An 18,258-nucleotide genomic window follows, 5' to 3' on the forward strand; every position below is an offset into this window, starting at 1 on the left:
TAGATAGATAAATGAATGAATATAATAAAAAATAAAAAAGGAAATGATGAGGCCACAGTGTAGATGGATAGGATGAATGATGGTGGATGAGAGGCAGACTAAACTTCTCTTATCATTTTGCTCCTGATTTGACCAAGAAGAATGAACTTTGTTGGGATGGAGAAAACCAAACTAGTGGAAATCCAAGATAGCCAAGGAGATGGCAAGATGGCACCTAACCACTCTCAATTGTTTCAAGTCTTCCATCAAATTACATTCTAAGGTACTAAAATGCATCCTTTTTTAAATACAGGCAAATGTGATCAGTGAGCAGTTGTAAGCGAGGGATTTTTTAAAAAAAGGATCTCATAAGATGAGAAAATTGTCATGGCACTGAATACAGAGATGTCCTTCCAAAAGGGGAAGAAGATGGAGCCCACCATTTACAGGCCAGAGAGCTCAACTTTTCCACCTCTCATCTCCTATCTCTCATGCCTGGAATGGATTCCCTTCTAACCCCCCCCCCCAACTTAGAATTCCCAGTTTCCTTCAAAGGTCACCTCAATAGCCAAGCTTCTCCATGAAGCTTTTCCCCCAGCTGTGTCTCCCTTTCCCAAATCTCTCTCTCTCTCTCTCTCTCTCTCTCTCTCTCTCTCTCTCTCTCTCTCTCTCCACACACACACACACACACACACACACACACACATACACACATATACTTATTTATACGTGTGTATATTTTCTTCTCTAAAGTCAGCTCCTTGAAGATGAGGACAGTTTCTCTTTTTGCCTCAGTTTCCCCAGCACCTAGCATAATACTTAGTACATAGCAGGCCCTTAGTAAATGGTCGATGATGACTTGCTTCTATTTTTGGCCACGTTTTAAAATATGTCATCTAAAGAAATCGTTTGTAAGCATTTAGAAGAAGATGCAGTGATCGTGTAAGAGTTGCCTGCGCCATAACTAGCCTCATTTCCTCATCTAACAAGGTAACACCACTGGGTACATCGGAGGACTGCCATAGACAGAGAATGATCAGACCTCACTTGGGGAAGGCACCATCTTGCCCAGCCCTTCCAATTTTTCCCAACTGCTCTCAGTAGGGAGGAGTAGAGGCCAGCCAGCTCTCTAGTAAACTATAAGCTTCTTGAGGGCAGGAGCTTTTCCTTTTGGCTTTGTATCCTCCGAACCAGGAGACACTGGACAAAGGCTTATGGGTTTGGATGGGATGAGAGAGCTTCGGATCGATGCATCCACACTACCTCAGACCAGCTGAAAACAAGTTGGTCTTTGCGCAGGACCACCCACGCGCAGAGGGCTGTTTGAGATACAGAACAAGAGAAATTCCCGAGTAGTGAACATCCTTCACTTGCCTTTGAGCTCCGGTCCCCAGCCCAGAGGAACAGACAAGTCTCGGTCAGGCCATCTCTTGTTTTTAAGCAGATAAGACCATGCTTGCCCAGTCTGGGGAAAGCTCACACTTTAAGATGGCATCATCCAAACCAAAAGCTCGACGAGCTGCCTTTCGGAGGGCTGTGAGCACATCTTCAAGCCCAGCTGAAAAGAACCAGCCCTTCTGGCTTTTCACAAATGAGACAGAAAAGATGATTTTATGTCAACCTCTTGAGTTTGGGCCTGGGGTACGTGGGGGCTGGCATAGCTGGGAAAACTGCTAAATGTGGGACTAGATGGGGTAAAAGATGACAGCCTGTTAACTACTCTGAAGATGCTGCTGGAGCCGTGCCTTCAGAGCTACGAAGTCCATAATCCACAGTGAAAGCATCCTGGCTTTTGGAAGCTTTAGACATCTCTCTGTTCCCCTCCCTTAGCTTTAGACTCATCACAAGGTTGGAGGCTGCCTTGTACAATTGCCTCATTTTATGCGTGACTTGCCCAGGGTCACACATCTAAGAAGTGCCCAAGAGGGCATTTGGATCCAAGTCTTCCTGACTCCATGTCCTATACTCTACACTCTGCCTGTCAGTAAGAGCTCATGATCCTTTTTGGCAAACCTAAGGCATGCATGCCACAGGGGACTGCTTCCTTCCGCCTCTCCATGCATGCCTGAGGATGTTTCTCCCATGACATGCACCTCTGCCCAGCAGCATAAGGGGAGCACTTCCTCCCTCCCCTGTCTGGGGTAAGGCGAGGGGCTCCCATGCAGTGACGGGGTTGCAGTTTGGGCACTCGGTCTCTAAAAGGTTCCTCATCCCTGCTCCGGCGGCTTAAATTCTAATCAAGCTACCAGGTAATGGCAAGCTGAGTCATGAAGCCAGTCGGCTATGAGCGGTCCATCTCCTTCCAAGGGATGGGGAGGAGGAGAGAGTGAGGAGAGGGTTTCTCTCTCACAGACTGGCACCTTGCAGGGAAACTGGCCCCGAAGTCCATTCTCCCATGGCCAACGACAGAGCTGGGTGAATATTCCTCCTAAAGAATATCATTTTTGAAGCAGCCCATTGCTGGCAAACTGCAGGCGTCCATCCCAGATCTGGAGCTGACAGATTTGATCTACTGTGGTCAAAAGTTAAAGGATGACCAGAACCTTGATTTCTCTGGCATTCGGCTTGGGCCCACGGTCCGTGTCCTGTGAACGCCACGGCCTGAGCCGAATCACAAAGCAGAGCGTGTGGGCAAAGTGGCTGCCCGGAGGCAGTTCTGGGCTTGGCACACCGCCTTGTGCCCATGCGGGGAGCTTCCAAGATCTGGTTACGGAGGCCGTCACAGGGATAACTTTGTCAGCGAGCAAAAGCAGGTCTATTTGCCACTCCGTGGAGGAGATCCTGCAGAATGCAAAGGAAGGAGGATTCCCGGAGGAGAGTGAAGCCCTGCAGATACTCCTGTACTCAGGGACATTGTGCTGGCCACACAGCATCTATGACCGCTCAAGGACGTTGACCCACCAATCCACCCGGCAAAAAGCCTCTGCTCCAATCTACAACGGATCCCCGAGGGACCATTCCTTCAGTCAAACCATTGCTCAACAAGCATTTATTAAGCACCTGCTGTGTACCAGCCAATATATCTTGGACAGACATGGCAGAGGAACAGTGAGCTGGGCACAGAAGTAAAGAGGAAGAAGAGATCCAGATAGCTTTGGGGCATTACGAGTTCAAGATTTCTGTCTTTGGGAAAGAAAACCCATCGTCTTGCCACCAGGGTTCTCATGATGATAGCATAGAGCGAGGCTCAGGAAACACCAGGCTCTAAATCCAAACTGTAGGTGACCAAAGGACGAAGGAAGGACTCGGGGAGTTCCCGGGCAGGGATCCATCGCAGTAACATTAATAACTTAGACTCAAGAAATGGTATTAAAGAAATCACGCAGGAAGAAAATGATGGGAAAGGAGGCGAGCGGGTCCTACGACAAGAGCAGCGATTCAGACAGAATAAAGCCAAAAAAGGCTCCCAGGACACCGGGCAGGTCCTCTGTGGAGCATTTGTGGAAGGACGTTGCTGAGAGGAGGTGGGGTGAGTCACGGTCTTTATCCATGAAGGGGGAACTTTCATTGATAAAAATCAAAGCCGTTGAGGCATTCCAAGCTTGCCACCAACCCTCTGAGGTGGGCAGCATGAACCACTGACGAGGGGGAAGAGGAGGCAGAGGAGGATGAGCAAAGCACTTCCCTCTGTTACTTCTTTCTGTCCTAATCCTAACACTTGGTTGGCTGGCAGAGACAGCAGGTCAGGGAGGGAAGCTGCCCTCCCTGGAGAACCAGGGAGCGCAGCAGAGGGAACACGGAGGGCACCCATGATCGCACCTCTGTCTGGGTCCAGTCCGAAGGGCAAAGGCACAGAAGGGGAAGCTAGTTTCCAACCCAGCTGCTCGGTCCTGGCATTAGGAGGGACTAGAGATCCCAATGAATCCAACTCCCGGTCCCTTACTTAGTAGTTTGCAGATGAGAAAACAGATCCAGAGAGACAGTGACTTACACAAGGCCACACAGAGGGGAAAGAGCTGAGCCAGGATTCAAACCCAAAGCCCCCAACTCTAACTGCGGTGCTCTTCCCAGTCCAACCCACTGCCTGTCCCTCCCGGTGATGACTCCTTAGAAAAACCCTGAAAGGACTTTGTCTTTGAGAAGAAGCTTACCTAGTGACCAGGACCCACCACATGTCTCCTGGCGTGTCTCAAACAATACATTCTGTCAACTCGGGGCAGGGAGGAAGCAAGCCAATTGCTTGCCATTGTGTAGACCAGCAACTGCCTGGGTTTTTTCTGAATGTTCCAAGCACATCTGCCAGTATATTTGAAATTCCTCTTCTTTTCCTATCTCCTACCTGCTTACCAAAGGAAAGGGAAGGGAAGGGAGCCTCGCCAGAGGCCCCGAGCTAGATAAAACATTTATTGAGCGCTAACCCTTTAAGCAGCACATCCAGGGACTGTGCTAAGGGCTGGGCTACAAAAACAAGGCGGCCAGATGATGCCTGCCCTCAAGCAGCTTCCAGTCTAACGGGGGAGGAACTAGAAGAGGAGGAAGATGGAAAAGGACTATAAGCTGCAGAATAGCTTGGAAACATCCAGGAAGTATTGTGGAGGCCAGATTTGGGCCCTTCGAGGCAGGGTACTTTTTCCAAAGAGGAGGGAAGAGCTTGCCAACGTGGCAAGTGGGGCTGATGGGGCAGCCTCTTGGTTGGCAGCCTCCTTATTGTCCCCATTCTGGTTGGTCTCTGCTTGGACCTGTTGGCCAGGAAGAGCAGATCCTCAGAGAGGGCGTCTCACATTTAGAATCAGCCCCCAAAGGTCAGGAATGGAACTCCAGGAACTCGTTGAGGGCTCGACTGAGCGAACCAAGAGGGAAATTGAAGTCGGTTGTCATTTCAGAGAAGAACTACACAAAGTAGTTGTCTGGGCCTGTCGTCCTTGACCATTTCCCCAGTTGGTCACCTGAAACTGGCCAGCTGGGGACGGCTGTTATTCATCTGCCATTCTTGGCCCCAAGACAAGTGGTGCTGAGCCTCAGGGCCAGCCTGGCTCAAGCTGTCTCCCACGATCCCCGGGGCCCAGGTCCACGTTCCCCAGATTCTTCTGCTCATTGTGTTTCCTCAGCTTGGAATTGCCTAAATTAGAATTCTCTGAGCCATCAGCTCACGACTCCAGAGACCCCTTCTGGGCCTCCTACCCCGCAGCCCGCTGGAAACAACACTGCAAATTGGCCTGGAGAAGAACTTGACACCAGGTGGTTTTATTTTCTGCAAGGTCAGGACTTTGCTGCATTGGTTTTCCATACATTTTTCATAAAGGAACGACTGTTTTTCCTTTGGCTCAATTCTCCCTGTGCCTCATGGCTCACGCATCGAAATGGAGAGGCTCGTGTTTGTGTCCTTAGGGGAGTCTTGGAGGCCATTCGCTTAAACATCTTCATGTTACGACAGAAGAAACGGAGGGACAGGGGAGTTAAGAGACTTGCCCAAGGTCACATGGGTAATAAACAGCAAGGCTTGGGTTTGAACCCAGTATTCCTTCCATGGACCACACTGGGTAGCTAAGCACCAACCATATTGATACACTGACCTTCCCACTTCCCATGAGGCCAGGAAGAAGAGGGCCTGTCTCTGGGCTCTGAGGGCCCTGGAGAGACCAGCCAGCATTCGGAGGCTCCAGAAACTCAAGATTTAGATCTGGAGGAGACTCCGGAGGTCGTCTAACCCAACCTTCTCATTTTACAGGTAGGCAAACTGAGGTCTAGGAGGTGAAATGATTTGGCCCAACTGAGGAAGTTAGGAACAGAATCAGAACTTGAACCACTTCTACGACTTCCGATGTGGCATTCCTTCTTCCTCCCCACATTCTTTTCAGTCTGATTTCATCTAGTAGATGGCATTCCAGGTGGATTGGTAGTGAGCATGGGACTCAGTCAGGAAAAACTGGGTTCGAATCCTACTTCAGATATTTACTAAAATGATTTTAGGCATTTAACTTTTCAGCCTCAGTTTCCTCATCTGTAAAATATGGGGCTTAGATTGGATTACTTATAAGATCCCTTTCAGCTCTCACTCCATACCCTGTAATCCTATGTTGTCCTGCCTCTCTGCCCACAGTTGCCCATAGCATGGATAGGGCCTTTAACCTATGAATGCCAGTTATTCAATGAATTAGAATTTTACTGAATGAGATGACAAGTGAAATGCAGGATTGATGCAAGATCTCTTGCATTTGCAAAATCACCGGAGGCAATCCTGGCAGTTAGGGGAACGGAATGTTGACCCAGCAAGTCTCTGGTCTCTAGACCTGACTGTTGGAGCCGGGGACTATAAATTCCCCTGGAGAACCAACCTGGGGGTTCTGATTTCCTTGACCTCACCCAGACATTCAGCTACCCAGACCCCCCAGGTTGGTTCTCCAGGGGAATTTATAGTCCCCGGCTCCAACAGTCAGGTCTAGAGACCAGGGACTTGCTGAGTCAACTGTTCAGTTCCCCTAACTGCCAGGATTGCCTCGGGTGATTTTGCTGATGCAAGAGATCTTGCATCAATCCTGCATTGCACAAATGGTAACTCTCTGAAGCCCACAGCCTCAGTGGATCATAGATTAACATCTCAGAACTTCCCACAAGTTGTCCATGGATGATCCACTCATGGACTACCTCATTCTCCTAAAGGACCTGCTCCTATTCTTTGATAGTGTTTCTCATGAACTTCTGTGCCCATCAACCTGGTCATCGCTGTCGTCTTTGGATCACTCATTGTTCTGAGTGACATGAGAGAGGGGAGCCTTTGAAGCAATGAGCAGCTTCACTAAAAACCTGGGAATCACTGAAGATAGAGTACCAGATTTGGGGCCAGGAAGAGTCATCTTCCCGAGTTCAAATCTGGCCTTAGACACTTCCTAGCTGCATCACCCTGGGCAAATCACTTAACCCTGTTTGTCTTCGTTTTCTCATCTGTCAAACAAGCTTGAGAAGGAAAAGGGAAACCATGGCAGTATCTTCGCCAAGAAAATCCCAAACAGGGTCGTGAAGAGTTGGACACAACTGAACAACGATGACAACAAAAAACACTGTACAATTTCTCAAATGGCGTCTAGCCCATTCTCTTCCTCCTACTCAATTCTGGTCCCATTGCCCTTCTGCAGTATTTCCAAGACAGATATATTGATGGTCCAGACCAAAAGCATCTTCATCCAACTACATGGCACAGCCTGGACAGTTAGCTTTTTTCATCCATTTTGTTTATAAGTATTGATGACTGGGCTGAACTGATCTTTTCCAAATGGCAAGAAGTCTAACTGAGATGACTTCATGATGTCCCTGAGCACAATCAAGTGCAATATCATCCGGGCATTTAAAGAAACTCACTATCCCATCAGGAATCCTTCTTCAGGGTAATACTGGATTTTTAGAAGATCAGGACAACCTAGAGAAGGAATAAGGTGGTCGTTCTATATCGATTAGAAGCTTCCGTGGTGCTCATTATTGCTTGGGTGAATGAAAAAAAAAAACAAACAGTTGAAAGGAGCTGTTGAAATCCACTAGAAAGCATAGATATGGTCAAAGTATCCCAATGATTTTTTTTTAATGTTCATGGAAGAGAAGAGTGAGAGAAAGCAAGGTATCGTGGAACTGGATTTAGAACCAGAAGACTTGGGTTCTGCCATTTATGTGACACTGGGTAAAGCCCCATCCCACCCCAGGCTGCCCTTTGCTAAGTTCTGTCAGAGGGAGGGGTAGCTTAGATCAGTTTGATGCCCAGCATGAGAGACCCTCTTGAGCCTTCCTGCCTCCTCCTCCATCAGGCTTTCTTTCCTTCTTTTGCCTGTCCTGTGCCTCTTCCTTCCCTATCCAGGACATCCATCAAACTGGCCATAATGGGGAACCAAGGCAGATTTTTGTATGGGTGTCATCAAGATTGACATTCTCTGGTCTTCATTTTAAAGACAACTGGAAAGTTTTACGTTTTTTCTCTTAAGAACAACCACCACCACCACCACCCACCACAGTCAATTTGCTTTTTACTTTTATGTGAGCTTTGATTGATTTCTTTTTCCCTTTGAGCTTCTGAGTGTCAATAGAAAATGTCATCGTCCTCACCCCCTGGCAATTTCAATCTAGTCCAAGCCATAGTCCATCAACAGCATAGCAGTGAGGCTCAGAGAAATGAAAATGGTTCCCAATTTTAAAAGCTTCCCAAGGAGGGGGTTTCCAACGTCCCTTGAGAATTCCTCCTGTTGTTTACCAAACCCCCATTGCCTCGAGTTTCTTCTTTCTCTCCACTTTTATTGACTGTCAGAGGCGGCACCTCCCTCTGGGCTCGCTCTCTCAACGCCTCCAAGATTGGCAGGTTGGGTCCCCAGAGAGCATCGACCGCTTCTCTCCTCGGGGTTCTAGAGAAATCGTGAGGGTTCGAGCGTGGTTTCCTAGCGCTCTTCTCTCATCCCCCTCTCTGGCCTGTTCTCCATTGATTATCCATCAGTTCTACTCTCGGTCTTTGCAAAAAGGCTATTTACTCAGGTTGGAGGAGAAGAAGAGTTGGTACCAAACAGCCCCCAGCCTGGGGGAGGACACTGTCCCGTTACACGCACGTGGCCCCCAAGGAGAGCCTCTTCCTACTGAGAGGGGGAGGGCACGCCTCAAAGGTTCACCTCACAGCTGTTGGGTTCTAGGAGCCCTTTGCCCCCTTCGTGGAGTCCTTCTGAAGCTCTCCTTGTGTGGGCAGCTCTCTGCTGGCCTCCAGGGTCCCGAGCCCTTGTAGAGTCCTGAAGCCGCCTCTCCTCCATGCTTCAGTCCAGCCTGTGCTCGGGATGACAAGCACTGACGGGAGCTGCTGCAGCTCCAGGGCCTCCCCGACACCGAGGAGGACACCAAATCTTTGAGGACATCCTCTGGCCAAGAGAGAAGAGAAGAAAGAGAGGTCGTCCCCTCTTCCCTCCCCCAAAGAACTTCCTCTCAAGGTGCTGCCCCATCTTTAGGCCGGCCTGCTCTTGGAGTGCAGCATTCCGGGCTGGCTTCCCATTTTGACCAAAACTCACATGTGGTATGCGATTCTCTTCAACCAACTATGACACACGTCCTGTGTGGCCTCCCTGCTTCCACCCAGTGTTGACCTCTAGGGGATTGATTCAACAGAGGTGCCCCCAGTTTATACCTTTTAGGGATCGACTCTCTGAGCTGTTCTCATCGGATAACGGCCGGATCTGAATCCAGGACCGCCAGGCTCGAGACCTGGCTCTCTATCCAGTGAGCCCCTCAGCGACCCCTAACCAGAGGCTTTATGACCATTTCTCAGGTGTGTGATGGTGAGGATTCCTTTTGGGAAAGCTTGGACTAGACGGCCCCTGAGCTTCTCAAATTCGGTACTATCAGTAATAACAATTCCTGTTCATGTGATGGTTTAAGGCTGCAGCGCCCTTTGGGTCTCTGAGAGAGGTACCATGAGCCCCGAGTTTTATGGGTCTTGAGAGAGGCACCATGAGCCCCGAGTTTTAGGAAATTTGAGATTCAGGGAGGCAAAATGCCCAGAGTCATTGATCAAGGCTCGACCTTGAACCCAGGTTGCCTATTTCTATTTCCGAGCAAAAGTCACGCACTCAAATGTTCTCAGGCCCCCCTAACTGGTCACATTCCACTGGGGGGGGGTCCGTCAGGAAATCAGTCCTTATCACACGCTCATCTAGAGGGGCCTCCATGTTAGCCACAGAAGCTCAGGCACAGAGACCTCAGAGGCTGTGTAGACTGACCAGAGCCCACAGAGGACTCCTCTCAAAAAGCTCCCCCCAAAGAGGGGCCTCCAGAAGGCCTCCAGAAAGCAGGAGTTCATCTCGCCTGGGACAGCTCATTGGTTAAGGCCTTTTGTGTGGTTTCCACCTGGATCCTCTCTGGGTGCTCCTTCCACTCAGAGCTGCTGCTTCTGCCCTCCAGAGTCAAGGGAAGTCAGTCAAACCCTTCTCCATAAGGGCCTTCGAGTCCCTGAAGGTCTGGGCTCAGAGCTCTGTCCCCCAGGGCTTCTGTTCTTCAGGCTAAGTAGCACCATTTCCCACTGGGGACCCTCCTCCGGCCTTCTCCCCCCGTCCTTTCTAGGCCCTGAAGCCTGGAACCAAGCCCAGCCCTCCAGAAGGGGTCCAAGCAGGGAGGAAGATCGCAGGCCTACGGCCGCCCTCCTCATTCCTGAAAGTGGCGCCTCTTCCCATGCAAGCCAAGGTTCCGAGTCTCTTCCCGGCTGCCATTTCTCCCCAGCCCGCTGCTCCATGTTGAGTTTGTGCCTTGATTTGAAACCTCTTCCCTCTCCACGGCCCTTCTGGGTCTAGCCACAAAGCCGGCGTTCCGACCCGCGTCTCTGCGGACCCTCCGCTCGGCCGCCCTCTCTGCTCCTCTCCCCGAGCGGCCCACCGTTCACCCGGGGTGACTCTGGGAAGACTTGTGGGTGGCTCTTTCCAGAACGAATCCACCCTCGTGGGAAGAAGCCTCGGCACCCCTGACGACGTTCAAAGGAACAGATGTCGGGCTGAAGGCAGTTCCCAGGAAGGAGTTTCTCAAGTGCTTTCAGCAGGGGCTGCCCTGTGAGAATGAATCTCTCCCTGGGGGACCCTTTGAAGGAGACGACGCACATTTGGAGGTTTGTTTTATTCTTTTCCCTGTTCCTTGACTTATTTGGGGTTGAGAACCACCTCCTTCCTCAAAGGCCTTCTCTGATGTCGAAATCTGGGCGTGTTTGCTTTCAAAAACAAGCCCCAAATCCCCCCTCGCGCCCATGGCTGCCATCACTCTTGGCTTAGTGGAACGACTTCTGTGCACCGTCACCTTGCAGTTCTTTGGTGCCAAACGGGGGGACACGGGGGGGGGGACGGGGGGACGGGGGGCTTCAGGAAAGGCCACTGAAGGGGAGGGAGACGGTGCTGCTGTCTCTGCTAGCTGACGCTTCCTTTTCCTTCTTTCTTCCCTCCTCAAAACGTTGGTTGAAATGGAAACTATTGGGGGGCTCCAGACAGACTTACAGAAATAGCCTCACCTCGGGTTTTCCTGAAATTTAGGTTTTGCAGAATCCTTTCCTCGCAGCAGTCCTGGGAGGGAGGAGGTGTGTATATGAGTATCCTCATTTTACAGATGAGGAAACTGAGTCTTGGACAGGCAAAGAGACTTTCCCAAAGGATCAGAGATTAGGGACCCACCTCCCCATTTTAAAGATGAGGAAATGGAGGCCCATTGTAGATCTCAAGCTAGAAAGGACCTCCGAGGGCCCTTTAGTCCAACCCTCTTTTTTGACCAGGTAAGGAAACTAAGACCCGGGGCAGTTAGGCGACACAGTTAACAGGGCAAACAGGCTGTGTTCAGAGGCGAGATTTTCATCCACATGTTCCAGCTTGGCTCCAAGTACTGCCCGGTCAGCTTGCCTTGCCCGGGGTCCCAGAGCTCTGGTTCTCCAGAGTGGGCACCAGAGGCAGGATTCAAAGCCGGTTTCCCAGCGGGCTTCCTCTTGCCCTCAGATGCCAGGGGACGTTTCTCCCATCCTCATCACCTGGCAGTCCCTCCTGGTCAGCTGAGCTCTGGCCTGGCTGAGCCCTTCACAGTCTCCACGGGCCTCCCCTTCTCCCCTGCTCACAGGCTCTTTGAACCATGGCCTGGGGCAGCCGGGCACTGGCTGGGCACTTTTGAGGTCAATGACTTACCAACCTTAGCTGGCGAGTCCAGGCAGCCTTCCCAGCCTGCTGACTGCCTTTGATCAGGACCCAGCAGCGTGGAGCTCGGATAGGGCCAGGACAATGGGGCCATTGAATACCGAGGCTACAAAAATCAGCTCGAAAAAGAAAGCCGAACAGGCTGGTCATCTGCCTCCAGTTAGACAAGCTCCGGTGACCGTTCTCCTGGCCGTGACTTCTTGGGGGGCACAAGAGGGGCCCAGACTGAGACCCCGAGCCTGAGGGGGCCCTTCCCAAGCTGCTCTCACCAACAGCAACCTGCAGGGAAGGTCCGGCCGGATGTCAAAACTCCTCTAACAGCCATGGATGCTCTTCTGCCTGGGAGAGGGGCCCAGTGGGGGCCCAAGAGACCCCAGAACCATTGGCTGCCTGCCCCAAGCAAGATGCCAGAGCCTAAAGGACCCTTTTAGGTCTGATGGGGCCGAGAGGAAGAGGGCTTGGAGAGTCCAGGGCCGCCTCATTAGGCCAATCTTCGGCTCCCAGGGCCTGCCAATCTCGCCTCCTTAATTGACAGAATTCAGCCGCCAGTTTTTCCCAGGTGGCTCTTTTTCTCTTTTCATGGACATTTACTGAGTTGTAATTTTTTTAAATCTTCTGAGACTACTGAATCCAAATTTTCCCAACCCAAACTATACATCAGAGCCAGGAAACAGGAGAAAACCCAGTCGCTACCATCAATATTTCTGGCGGGTCTTGATATTTGGAACATGTTCCCCAGCTCTTTGAGGGAGGCATTTCAGGCAAACGATGCCCCACAAGAAATATCTTGTGGTTGATTGCAAAGAATCAGTCATGCTCTGTGGGGTTTGCATGAAACAACAAACCAGTCCAGAGCCTGGCATTCCAACAACAGACCATTCGACAGATGAGAAAAATGAGGTTTGGAGAGGTCCTGGTCAGACAAATAGTTGGAGCTGGGTCAAACCCAGGGTTTCCTGCCTCAGAAGTAAAACTCTGCTACCCTGAGAAATTCAGAGAAAAAAGACAGGGAAGCCGAGGAAAGGCGGATCAAGATATCAGGAGGAGACGAGGAGGAGGAGGAGGAGGAGGAAGAGGAAGAGGAGGAGGAGGAATCCATTAGTAAAGCTTCTGGCTTTTTAGAAGTCGGGATCTTTGGTAATAAAACCTTTTGTTGTTGTTTCTAACTCTTCATGGCCCCATTTGGGGTTTTCTGGGCAAAGGCCACAGAGTAGTCTGCCATTTCCTTCTTCAACTCATTTGATAGATGAGGAAACTGAGGCAAACAGAGTTAACTGACTTGCCCAGGGCCACAGAGCTAGTTAGAGGGTGAGGCCAGATTGGATTCCAGGCCTGGCACTCTATATGCCATACCACCTAGCTGCCTCTGGTAAAATCAATGCAGACTAGTAAAAATCTGGTACCAACTGGCAAAGGGGGTATTATAGCTTTCTAGCCAGGGTTAGACACACCAGCAAAGAGTGGTAGGAAAGTCACTGGAAGGGAGGGCAAGAGCTTTCTGACTGGTTCATTTGCTTCCTTGACTCATCTGTCCCATTCAATTGCTGAATGGCCTTGGGTAAGTCACTTTTGTTTCCCTGAGCCTGTTTCCTCATGAAAAGGTAGGACTGGAGCATCCAGGTCCCTCTTACTAACCATGGGTGTCCCCCAGGGCTCTGGCTTGGGTCCTCTTCTTTCTCCCTCTCTTGGTGATCTCATCAGCTCCCTTGGATTTATTATTAGGCATCAATTAACTATTAATCTACCTTTCCTGGCTCAGACTCTCCCAAATCCAACTGCCTTTTCGACATCTCCAGCTGAATGTCCAGGAAACATCTTAAACTCAACATGTCACAAAGACAACTCATGATCTTTCTCTCTAAATCCCCCACTACCGAAGGCAACATCATCCTCCAGACCTTTAGGCTCACAACCTATGAGTCATCCTGGATTCCTCGCTGCCTCTCACCCACCATATCCAAGCTGTTGCCAATCAATCACCTCTGCTGTATCTCTCGAATACACCCCCTGACACTGACTCAACCCTGGTACAGGCCCCCCGTGAACTTCCACCTGGAGTACAGCAAAAGCTTGTTGGGGGGGGGCCTGCCTCCAGCCTCTCCCCAACTCCAGTCCATCATCTACTGAGTCACAAAATTGACTTTCCTTGTATTTATTTGTTTGTAGGCTGTTTCCTCCAGTAGATTGTGAGCTTCTAGGGCTTAGCCCAGTGCCTGGCACACGGGCACTTCATAAACGTTTATTGATTGACATGAATAAAATGATCCCTGACATCGAGAAGATTCTATTCTACAGGGGGAGACAAACGCATAAGTATCTACATTTATCTAAAAAATAAATACAGGATCATGGAGGAGGGGAGTCCAGAAAAGGCCTTGAGCTGAGCTTTGAAGGAAGCCAAGATCTCCCTTAGCAGCCATTCCAAACCCAAGGTTCCTGGGGAAGTAGGGGGCAAAGGGGCCGAGTTGTAACCAGGGAGCTCAGCGTCCTGTACTTGCCAAGCCAAGCTAGGCTGTTTTGACCTGCTCAGACATGACAAAATATGCAACATGACTCAGGATGATCGATAAACAGACAGGGCTTCCAAAGAGCAAATCGATCTTGTCACCACATGTAGACGGTACTCATTTCCATGTCCGTATGGATGTCACTGTGATTAATAAAACACAAATTCATTTAAAAGGTTCCTGGGTTCAGAGCATCTCTGGGTTTCCATTTTCTCAGCTGCCATATTTTAATAAAGTAACTATCATGATGGGGGTTGGGAGAGAGTTCTCGACACTTTTGTATGTTAAAAAAAATCGGCATGATGCCCCAAAAGACTGGGGACCCCCATTGCAGAGAAAACACTGGCTCAGGTGCAAGTGGGACATGCTGGTCTCTAGGACCCTTCTAACTCAGGCTGAAAAGAATTCTCAGTGCTCAGCCTAGTACCTGGCACATTGTTGACATTGAATGGATGTTATTTGATTGACTGAAAAGACATGGGACCAGCTTCAGAATGTTTTCTTGACTCTTGAAGGGAAAAGGAGCTAATTCTGTGCCCTTGGCCCAAGGGTCTCCTCCAGTCCCACAGGAAAGGAAGCCAACATCACTTCATTTCCTCTGCCTCTGGGTCTAAGGTTCTGGATCTAAACTCCTGCGAGGAGATTTGCTCCAGGTCCTACCATCCCAAGGTGTCCTGTTGGACTGCACTGGTAATGAAGAGTAAATTCAGCACCTCTTCCCAGATCTGCCCACCTATTGGATTGGTGTCCCAGGGCCACTGGGGGGCACAGGAAGGAAAGAGAGTAGCCTTCTCCGAGAGTTCTCTCCCCCTCACTCGAGGGTCTTGGCTGAAAAGAAACTGAGGTCATAGGTTGGACAAGATCTCTTTTATAGCTGGGATTGTGCGGCCTTCATAGATACCCAACAAGCTCATACGACTGCTCTCTTAGCTCCCCGGAGCACTACTTAGGAGTCCCCAGTTCCTGAGCCTAGTTAGGTAGGGAAAATTAAGCCTCTGCCATGTTATTGTACCCCTGGTCCTGCCCCTTGGGCAGTGTGCCTGCTCTGGTATGGTGGCACTAGACACAATGAGAGGACAAGACCCAGCACTCCTTCTCCCCTGAATGGCAGAGCATACCAGGCGATGGGGGAAGCAGGAGCCACATGCAGGTCCTGCTCTCCACAAGGGCCTCACTATTCTGCTGTACCATTGAAGGCAAATACAACCTCTGACACTAACCATCTGAACCTCAGCAAATCATTTAGCCCACTTCTGCCTCAGTTTCCTTTTCTATAAGGTACGAATGGTCATGACTAGAGTGTCAACTTCACAGAGAGTCGGGAGGCTTCAGTGAGATATTCAATCAATTATTAAACACCTACCATTGACCAGACACTGGACTGGGCACTAGGAGGTACAAAGCTAAGAGGTAGGCAATCCTGCTTGCCCTCGAGAAGCTTAGAGTTACTACACAAGAGTATGTAAGAAGCACTTTGCCAGGTAGAGAGCATGACTGCTGTCTTTGCTTTTAATGGTCTGAGTCTGAAGTATCCAAAAGAACCAGTTTCTGAAGACACTGGCAAATGTCTGCCCCGCACTGACCCTCACAAGCACTGGCTACCTCACAGACATCCCTTTCACACACACACACACACACACACACACACACACACACACACACCTTATTCCTGATTATAAACATGGCTAAGTTTGAAGGGATGGCAAGGGGTGGAGGACTGAAAGTTTTGGGTCACCCTAGGCAAATCACCTCACTTCTATGAGGCTCAGTGTTTTCATCTGTAAAATGGGGGATAATAATGCTGGCTCTCCCCTACCTCAAAGCACAATGTAAATATGAGTCATTACTATTATCATTTTTATTATAACTGTATAAAGGAAAGCTGTTATTAAAATGGAGGGCATAAAGTCATTTACCTGCCTCCAAGACTTCTTGAGTTCCCACCCTGGGCACCTTTTTGTATAAGTGGTGGAGCTCAGCTATCATTACCCAACATGGCAAAAGAATACTGCCCCGAGATTTAGAATGCCTACTCTTGGTCTCTGCCAGGGACTGTTATGAGCAAATCTATGCCCCCTTAAGCCTCATTTTCTGCCTCTGTCAGATGAAAAGGTTGAATAATAGAATCAAAGAGGAAGGGCTTGGTGGTGGACAGAGAACTGGATTTAGAGTTAGGAAAGCCCTGGAATCAGGCATGGAGCCAAGATGGCAGAGTAAAAGCAGGGATTTGCTTGAGATCTCTCAAAGTCCCCCCAAAACATTGTTAAGGTGGTGGTCAGAAGCAAAATTCTTTTGAGGAGGAACAGAGTGAAAGGAGAAAGAAAGGAAGATAAACAGGTGGGAAAAGGAGGATGAAGGGGCAAACACAGTAAGCACAGCTATGAAAGTAAATGGGATAAACTAACCCATAAAATGGAAGCAGATAGCAGAGAGGATTACATGATTTGGATATAAAGCATGGGCAAATTAAGGGAGCATTGAATAGTTTGTCTGTCAGATCTATGGATAAGGGAAGGAATTATTACCAAACAAGAGACAGAGAGCATTATGAGATATAAAAGGGATGATGTTGATGAAATTCAATTAGAAAAGGGTTGCACAAAAACAACAATGAAGCCAAGAGTAGAGGGGAAAGCAGAAAACGAGCTTCTCCGATAAAAAGTCTCATTTCTCAAATAGATAGAGAAGTGGGTTAAATTTATAAGAACGCAAGTCAATCCCCAATTAATAAGTAGTCAAAGGATAGGAACAAGCAGTTTTTAGAAGGAGCATGCAAAGCTATTTATAGTCTTATGAACAAAAACGTTCTAAATCTAAATCAGATTAACTAGTGTGACAGAAAAGGAAAATGACAAATGTTGGAGGGGATACGGAAAAATTGGGACACTAACAAACTGCGGGTGGAGTTGTGAACTGATCCAAGCATTCTGGAGAGTAATTTGGAACTATACCCAAAGGGCTATAAAACGGCACATACCCTTTAGAAATGGCAGGTTTGTATCCCAAAGAGATTTTTTTGAAAAGAACCTATTAGCACAAAAATACTTATGGCAGTTCTCTTCTGTGGAATTGGAATTTGAAGGGGTAGCTTTCCATTGGGGAATTCCTGAACAGGTTTTGTGTTTGATTGTAAAGGAAGACTAATAAGAAGTGACCCGAGGGATGATGTCAGAAAAACCTAGAAAGACTCACAAAAACTGTTGCAAAGTGAAGTCAGCAGAACCAGGAGAACATTGTACACTGTGAAAGCAATACTGCGTGATGAGAGCCTGAAAGACTCGGCGACTCTCCGCAACCCAGTGATCCAAGACCTTGGTAAAGGGCTACTGAAGTGAAAAGTGCCATCTGCCTCCAGAAAAAGCCTCCTGGCGTCTGAACGCAGAGAGAAGTTTACTTTTTTCCCTAACTTGCTTCACTTTTCTTGGATTTTTTTTAGGACTGTCTTTTTCTTTTAGAACAAGACTAATATAGAAATATGTTTTACACGACTGCACATGTATAAACTATGTCAAATTGCTTGTCTTCTCAAAGAGGAAAAAGGAGAGGGAGGAAGAGAATCTGGAACTCAAAGAAATGTTTTAATGATTTAAAATGTTGTTTTTACATGTAATTATAAAAAATAAAATATTAAAGTTAACCTTTAAAAAAAAAAGAAGCCCTGGATTCAAATGTTGCCTTTGCTACTTGTCTCTTGTCTCAACAAGTCACTTTATATCTCTGGACCTCGGTTTGCTTAACTATGAAATGGGGAAGGGAGGGGGGGGGGTCAGGCTGTATCTGGGGCTCCTTCAAAGACTAAATCTAGTCCTTTCTAGCCCTGATGATATTTTAGTCCTTCCTGTCTGTGGGGAGAAGAGAGGAAGGGTCTGAGGCCCAATTCAAACCCAAGTCCTCCCGTCTCCAGGCCTGGTTCTCTATCTCCTGGGCCCCCCGGCTGCCCCACTTCATCTTTTTTTTTTTTTTAATGGCACTAAGTGTTTCCCCAGCTTTGACGTTTATTGGCTGGGTGGCCCTGGGCAAGGTAGTGAGTCTTCCTGGGCCTGAGGAAGTTGGAGGAGGTGTCCCATCTTGGGACCTTCCCTCTAACTCGGGAAAGGATGATGGGCGCTCTCTCTCTCTCTCTCTCTCTCTCTCTCTCTCTCTCTCTCTGTCTCTCTCTCTCT

Source organism: Gracilinanus agilis, chromosome 5 (assembly GCF_016433145.1).
Source record: "Gracilinanus agilis isolate LMUSP501 chromosome 5, AgileGrace, whole genome shotgun sequence".
NCBI lineage: Eukaryota > Metazoa > Chordata > Mammalia > Didelphimorphia > Didelphidae > Gracilinanus > Gracilinanus agilis.